The 19,349-nt window shown below is 39.6% G+C and overlaps 1 protein-coding gene across 1 annotated transcript in view; it reads right to left on the reverse strand.

Moving 5' to 3' along the window:
• Positions 1 to 2,965, reverse strand: part of LRRC8B (leucine rich repeat containing 8 VRAC subunit B) — a 73,952-nt gene extending 70,987 nt beyond the window's left edge. Inside the window, exon 1 of the mRNA XM_060139605.1 lies at positions 2,899 to 2,965. The gene's annotated coding sequence lies outside the window, so the exon portion shown is untranslated. The remainder of the gene's footprint in view (positions 1 to 2,898) is intronic.
• Positions 2,966 to 19,349: the final 16,384 nt, after the last annotated feature.

A 19,349-nucleotide genomic window follows, 5' to 3' on the forward strand; every position in this document is an offset into this window, starting at 1 on the left:
GCATTTTACAACTGGTTAAAGAAATTCTATACTATAATTGGGCCTCCCAAATTCCTATGAGTGGTCGCAGGTCTGTACTGTTTGCAGAGTAAGCAATACTCCCTGCGTCAGGAGAGCAGTGAGGGACATGCTATATAGGAGGCAATGAAAACCATGCCACTGAGTCTGGAGTTAACACGACAGATTCAGCATACATTTGTTTCTGATAATATCAGTGTAAGCTAGAAGGATGCTGGAAAGAGAAGCAAAAAATAAATTTGGAAATTCAACTTGAGAAACACTAAATGAACATCAGATATTAAATAGGCTATTTTTTTATGGGCAGTAAAAAATCAAAAAGGAACATAAAAATACTTGGATACCATCAAAAAAGATTTTAAAATTACAAAAACTTTTTTATAAATAAAAATTTTGGCTCAAGCAAGAATCTTCTACATATTATTTCCAACCTTCAACTCCAGAAAACAAAACAAAAAATCACAAATTTCAAACCACTGCAGGAAAATACCCACACAGCCTAAAAAAATGTGGAGGGATAACGGAATATTATTCAGTACTAAAAAGAAAAATTATCAAGCCATGAAAAGACATGGAGGAAACTTAAATGCATAATACTAAGTGCAAGAAGCCAATGTGAAAAGGCTACAGACTGATTCCAACTATAAGACATTTTGGAAAAGGGAAAACTGTGGACACAGTGAAAATATCAGTGGTTGCCAGGGGTTAGGGGGGGCAGGAGGGATGAATAGGAAGATCACAGAGGAGTTTTAGGGCAGTGATAATATGATATAGTATCATACTCTGATGACATTATAATGGTGGATACATGTTGTTATATATTTGGCCAAACCCGTAGCATGTACGACACCAAGAGTGAACCCTAATCTAAACTATGGTCTTTGGGTGATAATGATGTCTCAGTGTAGGTTTATCTATTGTATCAAGTGTACTGACTCTGGTGGGGGATGTTGATAATGGGCGAGGCTATGCATGAATGGGAGCAGGGGGTACATGGGAACTCTCTGCAGTTACTCTCAATTCTGCTCTAAAAAATAAATTCTATTTAAAAAAAAAAAAAACTTGAAAGACCTGGTACCCTTTTCCAGTGATATTGATTAGGGCCCTTTTCATTTTAATTAACGTTGGTGCTTTCATTCTGAGGATTGGGAGGAATGAAACAGCAATGGGGAGGGGAACGGTCTTTAAAAAGCAAATCTTAACTAGTCAAATGAAAACACTCCCAATGTGAGAATCTTCCTGTTAGGCTGGACATGTTGGAACACTTTTCCAATTTAAGAAAAAAAGAACGTTTCAAAGAATAGTAAATTTAATTCTAACATGTAGTAGATGGATAGTAGGTATCATGACTCAACTGTACACTCAGCAACAACACTGTCCCCCGCATTACCTGAACTAAGAGTAACGTCTGATATGTTAGGGGCCCAGTCACTTGTAGGATTGGCTGACATTTTATATTCCTTCAAGGGTGAAGCTGTTGACTAGGGAAGCCAGGGGCAAAAGAAAGTCACCTTGGCACTCACAAATCAAAGAGCACTTTCGGTTCTCAGGAGGTGGAAACTCAGCACGTGGAGGGTACTGGAATTTTTAAACAATTATACTGCAGTTTGATTGCTTCTGTGTACTACAACCTGACACTTAGGTTTTAGGAGACCTAACAGTCTGATAAAGGCACATACCATTTCATTTCCTCTTAGAAAGCAGTGTACACTTTGCCTATTTTAAGTTGGTTAACTATTTGCAATTTAAAAATTTCAGGGCTTCCCTGGTGGCGCAGTGGTTGAGAGTCCGCCTGCCGATGCAGGGGACACGGGTTCGTGCCCCGGTCTGGGAAGATCCCACATGCCGCGGAGCGGCTGGGCCCGTGAGCCATGGCCTCTGGGCCTGCGCGTCCGGAGCCTGCGCTCCGCAACGGGAGAGGCCACGGCAGTGAGAGGCCCGCGTACCGCAAAAAAAAAATCAATAAAAATAAATAAATAAAATTTTCATACCGATATCTTTTTACGGACTTAAAAAAAAAGTTTTTGGCAAGGCGAATTTATTCAAGGAAGTTCACAGGTAGGTTTTCGTTTTTAAATCAGGTTTATCCTTTTTTTGGGGGGGGTGGGAAGGGGGCTGCTGAGAGGGAGTCTTTCTGACCACAAAGAAGTCTTCCACAAATGTCATCTGACTAAAGGCAACCTATGGACTTTGGGAAGTCAGGTGAGGACACAGAGTGATGAGCCAACACCCAGCCTCCCCCCTTCTGACCTCTCAGCACCTGCTCAACTGCAGCCCAGTAAGGGGAAACTCTTAGCTACTCCCTCGAAATGGGTATAGGTTGCTCCCTTCTCCTTCAAACAAACGAATGCCAACACCACCGTTAAACTGTAGGCGAACAATTGTAGATTTCCCACGAGCAGAAAATGTTTGCCAACCAACAGCGCCAGGGCAGGGGGCAAAGGAGAGCGACCCAAGCGCGGACGCCCTCCGGAGAGGTCTGCTCATCTAGGGAAGGCGAGACTCCAGCCCAGGAAACCAGAACCCGGTTTCCGCACCACCCTGAGGACTCACACTCAGGTGCGGCGCCGTGACTGCTGGGGAAGACATGCGACCGCACCGTCGCGCCGCCCACTCCTCCTGCCCCGAATGATCCCAGCACCCAGAAGTCCCTCGGGGGTATCACTTCTAGCCCAGAGACGAGGGAGTGGCAAAACCGCGCCTCATCTCTCTAGCCCAGCCACCTGCCCGCAGGCCCGGCTCGCAGGTGAGGCGCGGACAGGTAACCGCACCTGCTCGGCCACCCCCACCTGCTGCGTCCCCTCACCCGGTCCTCCGCCCCCACCAACTGGGTCGGCTCGGCTCCTCCTCGGTGACCAGGGGCGTCTCGCCCCGACCTACCTGCATGCCTCCGGCCCCGGGATCCGGCGCTCCTCGCGGGGTGCGCCCCGCGCCGCTCCGGGCGCGCCGGCGGCGGCCCCGCGCCCGCACTTCCTTGCTGCCGGCTGCTGCGGGCTCAGCGGGAAGCCCCAGCGCTGCCAGGCTCACCGCCTCCAACCGGCTCCATTGTGACGCGGCGTGTTCCGCCGGCCAATCGGGGCGCGGCGGCGCGAACCGCTGACTAAGTTCGCGGGGGGAGAAGGAGGGGACTGGGCGGAGGCAGGAGGCGGAGGCGTTGGCCGTGCGGCGGCGGTGGCGGCTGAGGAGAAGGAGGAAGGGGAGAAGAGGGCAGCAGCTGCTTCGGTAGTTGCTCCTGCTGTTAAATTTGCAGCAGCGTCGGCCCGAGTGTTTGCCCAGCTTAGGGACTGCGGGGGCCTGTGACTCACCCCTTGCTGATGGAAACAAAGCGCGGCTGCCATCACCCCGGGAGCGCGCCATGTGGCCGCCCGGCCCGCTCGGCTGGGGCTGGAAAAGCGGGGGGCTGTTTTCAAGAGACGTCAGAGGGGCTTAGGGCTATCCAGGTGCACATGCAAGGGACTTTGGAAGTACATTTATGTGTCGGACCACTGCCTTCTCACATGTGCACCCAGAGTAACTTGTTATTTACATAACGTGTTTTGAACCTGAAGGGAAGGCTCGGGTGGAGCTGCGGGAAATCCCTTTACCTTTCCTTATACTGCGTACTTAAGATGCAGGGCCGAGCCCCTGTGTGGCAGTTTACAGTTGTACCAAACTAAGCGGCTTAAGATTCTGGGCCTCCAATAGCATCCGTCTCTCTCAATATGTCGTTATCCTCGGGATGCGGAGGGAACAACGTGATAGAGGGGTCTCGCTTTACTCATAACTAGGCTTTTACTGCTAAGAAATTGCCGGTCTACCCTATCTACTGACCCGCTCTTCTCCCTCTACAGTTAAGTGGGAAAAGTTACAATGTGCCTTACAGAACAAACGAAAAAGTAATCCAAACCCAGGAATTCGGGGGACAAAATTTTTATCATCCTCATTCACCCCCTACTCTCATCCCCACCCCAGATTTAAGTCAGTCTTTTTGCAGACTATCATCCTCAACACTGCGATTCAATTAGGCAACATTTATATCTTTGAGTTGCTATGGCAATCACATTACCATTAAAAACAAATGTATGGGAACCTCCGAAAGGAATAAAATAAAGACTATAAAAGGCTCAGCATTTGGAGCATATCTGATCATTTTGTATAAATGGGAGTAAAGAAAATGGAATGACTGAGTTATATGAGACCAAGTGGTGTCAGACAGAGACTGTTGAGATTAGGACTACAATTTAAATTACCCCAAAAGGGAATAAGAGGGTTGTCTTTGTGACACCACTGCTCTATTCCCTCCTTGTCCACTCCATTCTGGGTTGGCGGCTGTCTTGGAGGAAAGGCTGAAAGAGCATTTCTTCATTTAGTCATTGATAGTCTTTATCGAACTTCTGAGGGTGAGACACTGTGTATGTACAGATCTGTTAAGCTAATTTAGATTTGAATTTGGTCCTCAAACGGCTTACAACCTGGAGAGGAAGATAGAAAGTATTCAGAATTAAATATGAAACAAGGAAAATGAGTGCTATGAGAGATACTGATTGGTTGTAAAGTCATGGCATTAAAAATTTTTAAATGTCTAATTTTCCATATGTGTTTTTGAATGTTTGGAAAGGCATATTGTCTCCCCTTCCAAAACCGCGAACAGAGAATCCATTCTTCTATCACAGCAATATCACTACTTGTGTGACTTGGAGTAGTAACTTAACCTCCTTGGGACTCAGCCTCTTCATCTATAAAATAAGAGATTAAAAACTAGATGATCTGTTAAGATTCCAATTCCAATGAGGGTATGAATAAAAAAGTGACTCCCATGCTTGGTAACCCAAGTCACCATTAGCAGGAAGTTAAAGTGCTCAAGTTCATTAAAACTGTATTAGCTCTGGGTTCATCTCAGATATGTGGCTTATGAATGTATTTATTCCAATTCTCATTACCAAAATCACCCTCCATGGTGACAACATTTATTACTGACACTGAAGAAATTGGGCTTCTGAATTTGTGATATATTGCTTCTGGGAATCCTCCTCTGAAACTGTAGCATCAAACAGGTGTTTCTCTTGTTTCTTCTTCCTTCTGTTTCACTTCATATAAGCTCCTGCTTATATCACAGGAGAAAAATGAATGACCCCAAATGCTGTTCTCATAGAACTTTAATACTCTGCACATGATTCAAGCTCATAAAGAAGAGTATTTAGTAGTAACTAGAAATTATTGGCCCTGGGTAGGCCTTATAATGAGAAATAAAAATACTGTTTGACTTTTTATGCCTGTGCCCAGTTTTTCTATTACACTGTAATCTCTTTGAAAGCAGGACGGGTGGAGTCTTGAAATATGCTGTCCTTAGAGGAGTATCTGAAATTCTCTAAGGGACTCTGATCAATTATTTTGATCAGAGAAAGTCAATTATTCTGATCCAAGGAAATTCTAAAAGACTCAGTCACTATTTCCACAGTCAAATTCGTTGAAGTCTAAAATAGTGTTTAAAAGTCCCATCACAGATATTAAGCACTTATGTCACCATCAATATGCTAGACATCGTGGACAATACCAAAAAAGCATCAAACTTTGTCCCTGACCTCAGCAGCTCATAAGTTAGATGAACACATAGAAAACAATCAAGTGCTACTTATGCTCCAATGAAGAGAGGGATCAGTGCACATGGTAATAGACAAAGTCTCATGAAGAAAGGGAAACTTTAAGTATTGAAAGAGAAGCAAAATTTAGAAAGACTAAATCCTATACCTTTGTCTTATCTACCCCAAATATTGTCTTAAAATGACCAATCAGGGCTCAGTCAATCTCTTTCTGGTAAGCCGAGACTGTCTAGAAGAAGCAGAAGTAGAAATATTCTATTTTCTACAACATCCTATTGAGTAGAATAGCTAGTGGTAGGTTGATCACGTTCATATGAAAAAGAGGATGACTATGGACAGCACATGTGGCTGGTTCCTCTGTCGAATGACACAAATAATAGAAATAAAAGGATCACTGCAATTTGGTCATCTGGTTGTTGAACTGCATGACCCACATGAAGTAATCAACTAACTCCTGGGTTTGGCAGGTCCCTTTTGAGCTGATTCCCTGAAAAAAAATAATCTGAGTGACATCAGCATTAAGCTGTGCTCCATGCGGCTGCCTTGATAAGGGTTCCATTTTCTCTTTGTCTTGAGAATTTTTATGATTAATGGAAGGCAGAATATGATCCAGTATTAACAGTTCTTTTCTAATTCTAAACTGATTTCTGATAATGAAAAATCCTCTATTTCTTTAAATTAATTAAACATTGAATGTCTGCAGTGTATAAAAGAAAGCACTGGACATCTGACAGAGGTGAGGGAGAATACCAAGATAAATATAATAATTCCTTTCCTTAAAGATATGTACTCTAGTGGAGAAGATTTATCCGGATAGCATATAGCATCTTAAAGGGGAGAGGAGGTTGGTGGGCTATGTAGGGTTGGAGGAGAATCATATGAACTTGGGTCTGAAGAAGTTTGGCTAGCTTTAAGGTTCTAAATTGAAATATTACTTTTAACTATTTTCTGAGCATTATGGTTCAAGTTTGTTAGTTCTACCAAGACATCAAATCAGAAGAAAAGAACAAGAGCAAGAATGCATTCAGGGTTTTGCATTCTCAGAACGTTTTCCAGAATCCTCCTGGTTCAGCTGTGTACGACTGAGCATATTGTCACTGATAAAGAATTTTTATTTATTTTTGACCAAACACTTCACCATGTTTTCCCAACCTTTTCAATCTCCTGGTTGTAGAGGTTTAACATGAGCTTTCCTTGGGCCTGGGGAAAATTCTGAGAATGACACCTGAGAATGAGCTCAGTAGTGAGAATTCCAAAGATAGGATGAGTAGGACATTGCACATGTTTTTGGAATAAGGTAGCTTGACTAGAAACTAATTGCGCAGGGCCGGCTGTGCACTTCTGTGTGAGTTGATCCTTTATCATGGTCCCCGTATGGAATATTCATGACTAGTTACTCTGTGTTCTTACTACCCACTGTGCTGATTGCCCCCTCTGCCTTAAGTATACACTGCCCTTTCCTTATGAGACAGGGGCTAGGAAGATGACTTTCCAACCTCCTCTCCAAAGGAAAAACAAGAATTCCTGCAGCAGGATGCCCAACATTCCCAGTTGATCTGTCTTCTGGGAAGATGCCCAAATATTTCTTTGGAAGCTTCCTACGCATCCCATTTAAAGACTTTGTACTGTCATCTGGGTCACATATTGGAATCCACCACACAGCAGCCAGCCAATTATTGACTCTTGTCCCTTTCCCATCCATAAAAAGAAGACTTCTAAGAAAATATTTGCAAATGAAGCCAGACTGAAAGCTTAGAATTAAAGCAGAGCTGGTGCCCCTCAGCTCCTCCTGCAAAGTGGTCTAAAAAAAGCCTGGAGGAGTTCTGCTAGTGGCTGAGACAATGCTTGCTGAGATCCCTGTGAGGATTCAATCTGTGTTCCCTAAACCATGTTGAAATCTGGTCAAAAAGTTTCCTGGTACTGTAAAAGCAGCTGGTATCTGAGGGTCCCCAGGTCTAACACCAGCCAGACAGTGACTCTCTCCACCAACTCCCACCCTTTTTTTCTCAACAGCTGTCTGTGTATGTGCTTCTGTGTGTGTGTGCTTCTTGGCCTAATATAAGGCCATCTGTTAATCATAATACACATCGAACACTAGCCTTCAATTCTCATATAAAATGATTCTGTAAGAGTAGGAGCTAATATATATATATATATATATATATGTGGTTTATTAAGAATTTTAAAAAATAAAAATAAATTGTAAAAGAACAAGATTCAGAGCATTTTAGAGATGGAGGAGAAAGAGATATATGCCAGAAAGAACACAGAACCTGGTGTCTTGGGTTCTACTGGTGGCTCTTCTGGCCATGAGGCCTAGGGCAAGCCACTAACAGTCTAGGCAGGAGTTTCTAATTTCCAATGTGTTTAATATATCTATCCTGGACTGTATAAGGAAAGAAGATAAGTATAGTTCACGTTTCAGATATCTCAGATTTCATTTCATTTTAATCATTTACCATCCAACAAATATTTATTCTGTGCCTACTACATGCAAAACACTATACTGGTTTTTGGGGGTACACTGGTCCATGTGATAGATGTGATCTTTGCCCTCCTGGGGTCTATAGACTCCCAGCACGCCTCCAGGGAATATAAGACTGGACATGATAAATCAGTGAGGACTGACTAACCAAACTCTAGTGTGTCCCCACAGCACCATACTCTCTGGCTTTATCTCCTGAACTCTACGTACCCAAATGCAGACACACCTTTGAATTATCTGCTTCTTCTTCTACTAACTTCTCTCTGCAGACTTCTTTACATCCAATTCACCATCTGCATGAAATTGCTGTTTTTGGAGCATAATAGAGCAATAAGACATGTGCCCTGAAGAAGCTTAAAGTTTTTAAAACTTAAAAAAATAGAGGCAAATAGGTAGCTGGTTATATGAGCAAATATGGGGCCAAGTAGGATCTCCTAATACAGGATATTATCATGGTTCAGAACCTACAACTCAAATACACTTTATAATAGCTGTATATAACTAGGTTACCTTATGAAAAAGAATAGTAAGATAATAAACCAGGTGTCCTTTATCTCATTACAAAATTGAAGAGCAAAGGTAGTCAGGTCTTACACTGGTAGAGGAAAGAGTGGGTTAAAGTAGGGAAGACTTCTCAGAGAAGTTCAGACCTAATGGGTAAATTACTTAGGGCTTAAAGGAAGCCTGTTGTTTTGATGAGCAGAACAGCTTTTGGTGGCTGACAAAGGCCTCTGTGTAGGTGGGGGAGTTACAGACAGTTTGATTACAAGTAAAGATGAGGCAGAAGCAAACTGAAGGATGAAAACAGATATATGGGTGGGTGGAAATTTATAATTTTATCCCCTTTGAGTGAACTCAATTGTCAAATAAAATTCCTGGATTTCCTTAACTTACTTACCAATTCAATAAGCAGATATAATATTTTGTTCTCTAGGGTCCTCAAGGACAAAATATAATTATAATACAAATAATTTCTATTTATGGACTATTTTATAGTTCATGCAAATTACTCAAATAGTGTATTATAGGCGTTTCTAAACAATATGCTCTTACCTCTATAGTCTGTATACCTAAGAGTGATGGCATCTATTAGCAGTTTCTAGCCTTGCTGAGTCACTCTGTTAATCCTCCTGCAGCTCAGTCATCATTCAGAGGCCCAAAAGGTTGAAAGTTGACAACTGCTTAACTACAGATCCCTAACATCCTCTGGAGGAATGCTGCGAGACTGTGGAACTCAGGAGGGCAAAGGTCACATCCATCACATGGACTAGTGCATCCTCAGAAACAGGTTCAGTGTTTTGAACATAGTAGGCACAAAACAAGTATTTGCTGGGTGATAAATGAGAGTGAAATGAAATGAAGTCTGAGACTTCTGAAATGCACATCTTCTCTATCTTTTGTATTCTAGGGTCATCTCAGGATTTAACCCCTAGCTCTGTCCACTTTAGTTCTCATATTTTAACATGTTCTTACTTGATTGAAAAATCAACAAATTTAAAAGACTGGGATTTGGGAGTGGGAAGGAGTATATGGGGGTGAGTCAAGAAGACAAGGGAATGATATACAGGTGGCAACATTCATCAAAGTTAGCTAAAAAAATTACTTATTACAAGATTACTTATTATATTTCTCATGGCTATATATGTCTTCATCTCTTCCTCCTGGTAACATATATATCCACATCGAATTGGGCCACTTTTTCCAACTTGAGTGTCTTGTGACTTTAAAGTGCTATAATATTTTAAGATTTCTTTGATAATTTTTGACCAAAGGATTGGCCTTAGAGATGCTGGAAACCATTTTGCTAGCATAAAGTAACAAGACAGTATAAAGACATGAGTCAGAAAGTCATGACTACCTTTGGAAACAGTTACTTGAATACAGCATAGTGTAAAAGCAGGGATTCTGGATTAAGACTACTTGGATTCAAATCGTGGCTTTGCCCTTATGAGCTGCTCGATGTTTGTCATTACTTAATTTCTCTGTGCCTTAGTTTTCTTGGAAAATGGGTTGTGAAGATTAAATGAATAGTATGGTTAGAGTAGCTCCAAGCACATAGTAAATCCCATATTAATCTTAGCTTTTATCATGATCTTGGGGAAGTAACTTACTGGGTTTAGAGTTTCCATGTATAAAATGAGAGGCTTTGACTAGATTATCTCTAAGGCCCTCCTGTACTTACTGTTTTCAAGTGAAGACAGTCCAGGCATTTTTCTACCATATATGTATGTGGTTAGAGATGGGGAAGTGCATGAGTAGTTAGTAAATGCTTTCCTTGACTGATGGAAGACGGGGCTATTGGGAGATTGAGATAAGTTTCTTCACTAGACTCTAAATTCCTTGAGGTTAAGAAGTATATCTTTTCCTCTTCAGGATCCCAAGGACTAACATGGTACCTGAGGGGAGTGAGTGCTCTATAAACCGTTAATGAATGTGGAATAAATGTCTGTGTCTTATGTTCCCAGGTGTGTGGGAATGGAAAAGGGTCATAACTGCTTCCTAAGCCTTTTCTAGCTTAAAGCTACTTACACAAAATATTCAAGAAACATTAGTGCTCTCTACTGGAGATATTCATAGTGCAGGAATTCATGATAGATCGGATTTTTGATGACAGATTCTGATTTGAGTTCAGAAGTCTTGGATTTTAGAAATGGAATATAGCAAGTAGACATATTTTGCTGTGTTGCAAGTACAGATTTGGTGTTATGGCATTGAGAATGGCATGATTTGCACTAAAACCCAAGACTCTTTTCCTTGCCTTGCATTTCTGACCTTTCTCCAGAGCACTTGTATCTACACATTTGTACCAATGTTGTGTTCTTTCTCATTCATTTTAAATAAAAACAGAGGGGTAGTATTAAATATAATATTAATGTTAAGAAAGTGAAAAGACAACCCACAGAATAGTAGAAAATATTCACAAATCGTATATTTGATAAGAGGCTCGTATTCAGAGTATATAAAAACAAAACTCAGCAATAAAAAGAAAAATAACCCAATTTTAAAATGGCAAAGTATTTGAATCAACATTTCTTGGGGAAAAAAAAAAGATACTGATGGACAATAAGCACACGAAAAGACGCTCAATATCATTAGTCGTTAGGGAAATGCAAATCAAAATCACAACGAGATACTACTTCAAACTCATTAGGATGACTAAAATAAAAAGAAAATGACAGATCCCAGTAAGGATATGGAAATACTGGAACCTTTATAACATTCCTGGTGGAATTGTAAATTGGTGTATCCACTTTGAAAAACAGCCTGGCAGTTTCTCAAAGTGTTGAACACAGAATTACTATATGACCCATCAATTCTACTCCTAGGAATATATTCAAGAGAATTGAAAACACATGGTCACAAAAAAACCTGTACATGAACGTTCATAGTAGCATTATTCATAATAACCAAAAGGTAGAAACAGCCCAAATGTCTACCAACTGATGAGTGAATAAACAAATTGTGGTATATCCATACAATGGAATATTTTGTGACCATAAAAATAATGAAATATTGATATCTGCTACAACATAAATGAACCTTGGAAACATTATGCTAAATGAAAGAAACCAGTCATGAAATGTTACATAATATGTGATTCGTTTATATGAAATGTCCAGTATAGGTAAATCCACATACACACAAAAGAAGTTTAGTGGTTGCCAGAGGTTGGGGGAGAAGGGACAGAAGGTGACTGCTAATGGGTACAGGGTTTCTTTTGGGGGTGATGAAAATGTTCTGATATTAGATAGTTATGATTGTTGCATAACTCTGTGACTATATGAAAAAAACAGAGAATTGTACACTTTAAAAAGGTGAATTTTGTGAATTGCATCTCAGTATACCTGCTGTTAAACAAAATCAATGTCCTCTAAATATACACAATTCTAGTAACCATAGGACAAAATTTCAGGCTTTGGTGGATCTTTTGAATCTGGACATTGCCCTATAAAGATTTCCCGTAGGGCTACGCCTGTCAAGGGATTTCTGGGGTTTTTTGTTTGCTTTTTTTTAACCAAAGAAATAATCTGAGATTGTGTCTTTTTAATGCCAAAAGAACTGATTAAGAAGTAACAAAAGCAATCTACAGCTTATTTTGGTTTTATCAAATTTAAACTTTTTGCCTTTTATTTAGCAAACTATTAGTTATATTAATTTTTAAAAATAGAAACTATAAAAGAATGAATCCTCTCTCAAGTATTCCCCAAACTGCATTTGGGGTCTTATAATAAATGCTGGCCAGGGCTTAAGGATGATGTGATAGGGGGAACTTTATGTAAACACACTCACCCCTCTGTATCCACAGGTTCTGCATCTGTGGATTGAATTTTAATTGGCTGTTGATTGAATTCACAAATGCAGAACCTGCAGATATGGAGGACCGACTGTACTATACCATTTTATATAAGGGATTTGAGCATCCATAGATTTTGATATCCATGGCAAGTCCTGGAACTAATACCCTGTGGATACTGAAGGACGACTATATATTTCTCTTTTCATTTCTGTCAGTTTTTCTTTCATATCTTTGGTGCTCTATTGTTAGGTGCACATATGTTTATAGTTGTTATATCTTCCTGATGGATTGATAGTTTTAGCATAATAAAATGTCCCTCCAGCTTTATGCATGGTGCATATGTTTTCATTATTTTACTTTCAATCTATCTGTAATTCTGACAATAACCTGTGTCTCTTGTAGACAGCATATATTTGGATGCTTTTTTTTAACCCAGTCTGACAATCTCTGCTTTTTGATTGGATTGTTTTGTCCATTCACATTTGTTATTAATATAATTGAATTTACACTTCCCATTTAAGTTGTTGTTTTTCTATGTCTCACCTTTATTTTTTTTGCATTAATGCCTTCTTTTTCATTAATTGAATATTTTCTAATATTGCATTTTAATATCTTTAATGATTTTATTGCTATATATGTTTAGTTCTTTCCTTTAGGGCTTAAGATATACATCTTAACTTATCAAAAAAGGCTTCAGAATTATACCAGCAATTCCAAGGCAATGTAGAAACATCGTTCCCATATAGCTCCATTCTCTTTTCTCTCTTATTGTGGTATTACTGTTATAGGTATTACCTCTATACTGTTATAAACCCAACAATACATTGTTATAATTATTATTACTTTACATAATTTTATGTCTTTTAAAGAAGCTGAGAGAAGAAAGGAGAGCAAGGATATATGTATAGCTTTTGTTATATCAGCCTTCTTATTTATCATTTTAGGTTCTCTGTATTTGTTCCTATGGATTCAAGTTAAGTATCTGATGTCAATTCTTAACCCAGTATGGCTTTATTCTCACCAAACTCCTGTGCTGTTATTGGCAAATATATTAAATTTCTGTATGTTATAGGCCCATCATACAATTAAATATACATTGCTTTACGCTTTTTAAGTGATTAAGAGAAGAAATGATAAGAAACAGGCATTTATACTCTTTTATAATTACATCATTACCTTTATCAGTTCTCTTTGTTGTGTGTGTGCGCACGCGCGCGCATGTGTGTGTGTGTGTGTGTGTGTGTGTGTGAGCTTGTGTACGCTCACGCACGTTGTATGTATTCAAATAAGTGTCTGAGGTCACTCCCTTTCAGTCTGAAGGACTTACTTTAGTATTTCTTGTAAGGCAGGTCTGCTAGCAACAGATTATTTCAGTTTTTGTTTATCCTAATATCTTTATTTCACCTTCATTTTTTTGAATGATAAATTTGCTGGATATGGGATTCTTGATTAGCAGTTTTTTAAATCTGAGGACTTAGAATATGTAATCCCATTGCCTCCAGCCCTCTATAGTTTCTGATAAGTCAACTGTTAATCTTATTGGAGTTTCCTTATAAGTGAGGAGTCATTTTTCTGTTGCTGTTTTCAACATTTTCTTTGGAAATTTTACTATGATGTGTCTATTCATGGATCTTTTTTAGTTTATCCTATTTGTAGTTTTTTGAACTTCCTGGTTACGTAGGTTTATATTTTTTCAGTAAATTTGGGAAGTTTTCAGCCATTGATTTTTCAAATATTTTTTCTGCCCCTTTCTCTCTCTTGTTCTTTTTCTGGTACTACCACTACATGTCTGTTGGTATACTTAATAGTGACCCACATTTCTCTGAGGCTTTGTTCATGTTCTCCTCTCTGTTCTTTGAATTACAGAGATCTATTGATCTATTTTCTATTGATCTATTTTCAAGTTCTTTAATTTCATCTTCTGCCAGTTTAAATTTACTACTGAGCCCATCTAGTGAATTTTAAAATTTCGGTTATTTTACTTTTCAACTCCAAAATTTCCATTAGGTTCTTTTAACTAATTGCTATCACTTTATTAATGTTCTCTATGTGATGTGACATTGTCATCATGCTTTCCTCTCTTCTAAAATCATTGTTTCCTTCAGTTCTTTGAACATATTTATAATGGCTTCTTTGAAGTCTTTTTCTGATAAATCTGACATCTGGTCACTCTTACAGGCAGTTTTATTGCTTGCTTCTCTTCTGGTATACAGGTCCTATTTTCCTGTTTATTTTTCATGTCTCATAATATGTTTCTGAAAATGAACATTGTAGATAACATATTGCAGCAACTTTGGATACTGGCTCCACCTCTCCCCTCCTCTGGGGCTGGTTGCCGTTGTTAGCTTGTTTAGTTGTTTAGGAACTGACTGGGTTATTTTAGTGAAGCCTATTCCTTGCCCCTCCTCCTCTGCGCCCTAAACACATATAAAGTCTGTGATGTTTTTCCTCGGGGGTTCATCCTTGGATGTGCCCAGTCACTCTGGGATAGCAAGGTTTTAGCGGGATTGTTTGTCTGATTACCTGACCATACCCACCTGTGAAACTCCACTAATGGCTGGTTAATTGCTCTATTGTTTGTAACAGTGCCCTGGGGAATAAATTGCTTTACACATTAATGCAATCAAATTCAGGCTCCTTTGAAGTGATAGTTCCTGATAGTCAGTGTTTGAGGTTTATTCAGATTCTAGGAGGGTTCTTGCAGCTGTTTTCTTATTTTTCTCCAGCAACTATTTGTCTTATCATTTAGCCTACATATCCTCAAGTAATTTATCAATCTCCTTCCAATTGCCTCTAACCAACAATTCTACTGTTTTTTTTGAAAGTACCCTTAGGCTTGAACTTCACATGCTGTTTCAGATAAAGTTGATTCCTTTGGGGAGAGAATTTGAGCTCTTTGTTCTATGACGGCCTTTATGACGGCCTTTTCTCCCAGGCAAAATCTCTGAGTCACAACTCTGGTGCTGGAGTAAGGAACTATAGCTCAATTCTCTCTAAGTGACACCCCAGATCAAAGAACTAAGTGCTCAGTGGATGTGGGGGCACAGCCCCAGATGTCCTTGTCTTGTTTCCCTTGGCATAAACCCCCTGTCCTCAGGGCTGAGGCAAGAGCAATTGGGACCTTGGTGTCCTACCATGCCCAAGGTAGAACCTTTGTCTCATGAGTGGGAGAAGGGAACCCCCACCTCTTGGCTGCACTTATCCAGAACTTCACCTCAGCAACATGTAGCTGGGGGCAGCATGAGAAATGCTGATGTCTTGTCCCTCCCAGGAAGATAGGCTTCCAATTGGGAGCTGGGGGGAGTCAGAACCTTGTGTTCTCAGCTGTACCAGTCTGGGTGGAGTTCCCATCTCATTGAGTTGGGAATGGTGAGGGATAGTATGGGTCTTGGTTCAAATACCACAGACTCTTGTAGTTTCATGGAGTTTTAGTAAATATACTTGAGTAAATATTTCCTCACGTGCTGTATGCCTATAGGGCCATTTCTACTTTTGTATGCCCACATGGCCAACTACTTTTAAATGGCTGTTTAAAAAATACTTTTCATCAGTTTTGCTGAGGAGTGAGTCTGAGTTGCACACTGTCATGCCAGAAGTGGAACCAAGAAGGAGAAACTGATCCAGTATAGATTAGCATTGTCTTTAGCTGAGTGCTTGAAGTATTTGTGGTTGCTAGTGGAAGGCCTAAGATATATTTGTAATACTACTACTACTACTAATACTACTAATTTTCTTAGGTTAGTATCCCAGAGGCAAAGCCTAAGATAGTAGTTCCTGTAGATGATTGGTTGATTGAGTCCTCTCAGAAGAAATCTTTAGAGAAGTGGTGACATGGGAGAATACAAGTTCCCAGGCATCCCTCAAGGGAGGTGGTGTGATCCTGTCTAGCAGCCAACACTCACAGCATCTAAGGATGGATACTGTGTAGTAAAGAGACTCAGAGTAGAGTTCAACAGCAGCTGCTGTAAGAATCTAAATCAACCTCATGAAAGTAATTGTAATAGTAATAAAAATAATATAACAGCTACTTTTACTGGCCACTTTCTGTCTTTTAAGAAAGCTTACACTTACTATCTCTAATTCTCATGACTACACAGTAAATTAGATATGACTCTGTCATTTCTACAGATGAAGACCTGACCTGACCTGACCTGTTCGAGGTCACTCAGTTTGGTTGTAGATATTAGTCTCAGATGCAACGTGTCTGACTCCAAGGCCTGTCCTCTGTCCATTATCTATACGAAACTGTCCAAGAAGAGGTAAAGAAACAAGGAATGAAAGAAAAATAAAAGGAAAAAACAGAGAAATAGTAAGCAAAAAAGCAGAGGCATGCCTGGGAGTGCATACCAACAGCCCCAGTAGCTATTCATTAGCACAAATACCCTTGGTTTTGGCCTAAGCCTTCTGGGGTCAGCCTTGTCAGGGCTCAACAATGCTGAAATCTCTTGGTTAATATCATCCAAGGAGTGAGAATTTTGGGGAGAATGTACATGGGCCCATTACCCACTCAACATGCTTAAATTATTTGGTTTAGCAAGGAGCAGAGCTATTTCTCTAAAACAAGAATCCCACATGGCAATATTTTCCTTCAAATTAATTGGCAGTGGAGAGACTTCAAGTGGCCCTACATACACCCTAAGCCCCATTGTGGTTCAAGTGCTAAATGTTTAGGTGCTCTGTGAACATCAATTTAAACAGCATCCTGCAGCGATTTATTCCAAAGGAGCCAGATTTTTTAAATAGAGGATACATGCACCTGGTCTTTTTTCAATAAGTGACAATGTGATATTTCTTAACAAGACTAATGTGAAAGAAGACTTACAGGTCGAGCCATACTCATTGTTAGGTGCAATAAATGCTTTCTTTTTACACTGAAGACGTTTCGTGAAGTAGATCATAGAGATCATTTCAAAACCTTTCCTGTTTTAGGTTAGGTTAAAGAGAAATTGTCATTTGGTAAGAATACAATTCTACTTGAATGATAAGTTAGACATCTAACTAAACTGATTTATACCAGTGAACAGTGTAGTTGAAGTTAGAAATCACTTTCTCACCTTGTCTTGCTCATTTAAAACATATTAGCCTATAAGTAACTTTCTCAATAGCACCTGTGACTCCAAATGGTGTGCCATTTGAGTATCCCAGAAATATTGGAAAGCGGTGACTTTTATTTCGAAACAGGAACACTCCTAATCTCCTAAAACAGAAGTTATGCTTTCAGACCTAGAAACACCAATGCAAACTGACAAGTTAATAACTCAAACAACAAAATTACAAAGACTTCATTGGCATATGAATAGTGTGGAAGTTATAACAAACACATTTGAGAAAAATTTAGATTTATTATATTCAAACAAAAACCTTTCAAAGTTTAGTCTCACATCTGCTTTTTCAAAGCCAGCCATGATTGGTAACATGATTGAACCATATTTCTAATCCTTGGGTTTCACATTGTTTTAATTTGTTATGCAAGAATATTTTTTAGCGTATGGCATTTCAATATTTTTTAAGGTTTCTTATAGCAGTTTCTAGGAGAGTTTAAAGCTAAATTTTCCTTGGAAAATGATTCCTTATCTGTACCAGTAGAAATAGATTCAGAAATCACAGCTGGATTAGGCAGAATACATGAAGCAATGTTACTAATGACTGATATCTGTTGCTAGAGGACCACTTCTGATGTTTAATTCCTTACAAAATCAGACTGATCTGTGATTCACTATTATTTTTTATTATTATTTTGATTTTATGATACAGCTAGAACAATGGACAGTACTTTAAGACATAATCCAAGGGGAAAATAACCTGTACTCTGCATACACCAATTTTTAATATTTCTATGTGTTTTCTCTCAGATGTATTCCATTTGCAGTGAATTTTTATCTTCAGTGGCCCTGTATTTGCCTTCAATGCCCCACAAGTCCAGACTCTCGGTGGAGCGGATAAGACCTTCTCCGTGCTTTCAGTCTTATTTCTCCTCTTGCTAACCCTTAAAAGTCTGCCCTAGTTAAATCAATTCAAGAAGTGTCAGTGTCTGACAATAGCTTAATATTTGTTAAAATCAACAGTCACAAAAAGTCATTAAGCATCTACTATGTACTAGGTGAAGTATACGCTTATATTCCATGTTATAACTACACACGCTCATGCACACGCACACACAAACACACCCATCAGGCAGGTCCTTTCCATGGAAAACTAAAATGTAACAATGGCCCTATTATTCCAAAAAAAATCAAATATTATTCCTGACAAGAGTATGTTTTTATTTTTTTATTTTTATTAAAAGGAACTCTTTATTTATTTATTTATTTATGGCTGTGTTGGGTCTTCGTTTCTGTGCGAGGGCTTTCTCTAGTTACGGCGAGTGGGGGCCCCTCTTCATCGCGGTGCGCGGGCCTCTCACTATCGCGGCCTCTCTTGTTGCAGAGCACAGGCTCCAGATGCGCAGGCTCAGTAGTTGTGGCTCACGGGCCTAGTTGCTCCACAGCATGTGGGATCTTCCCGGACAGGGGCACGAACCCGTGTCCCCCGCGTTGGCAGGCAGATTCTCAACCACTGCACCACCAGGGAAGCCCAAGAGTATGTTTTTAAATACAAAATATAATAAATATTATGCAATACTCTTTTTCAAAGTCTATTGACATTGATGAGTAAATATGTAATTATAGGCTTACAAAGAACTAAGAGACATATCCCATTTTAGGCAAGATCTTCATATAGGATCCAGAAACCCAGAATTACAAAACAGATTAATTAGGGGTGATTATTTTTTCCAGGCAAGGGTGCCACCTCACATGATTCTTTTAAAGTATGAACTCTGATTTAAAATATTTAATATTTCGATTTTAAAACTTCATATTTGTGCACTAGCTTTACCCGTAATCATTTCAGAGGCATAGATTTACCTCTCTGAGCTACTTCCTGAAAAATATATCCATCTGGACAGAGAGCTAAATTTAGGTCAAATTAC

This window comes from Lagenorhynchus albirostris, chromosome 2, assembly GCF_949774975.1.
Source record: "Lagenorhynchus albirostris chromosome 2, mLagAlb1.1, whole genome shotgun sequence".
Taxonomy (NCBI): Eukaryota; Metazoa; Chordata; class Mammalia; order Artiodactyla; family Delphinidae; genus Lagenorhynchus; species Lagenorhynchus albirostris.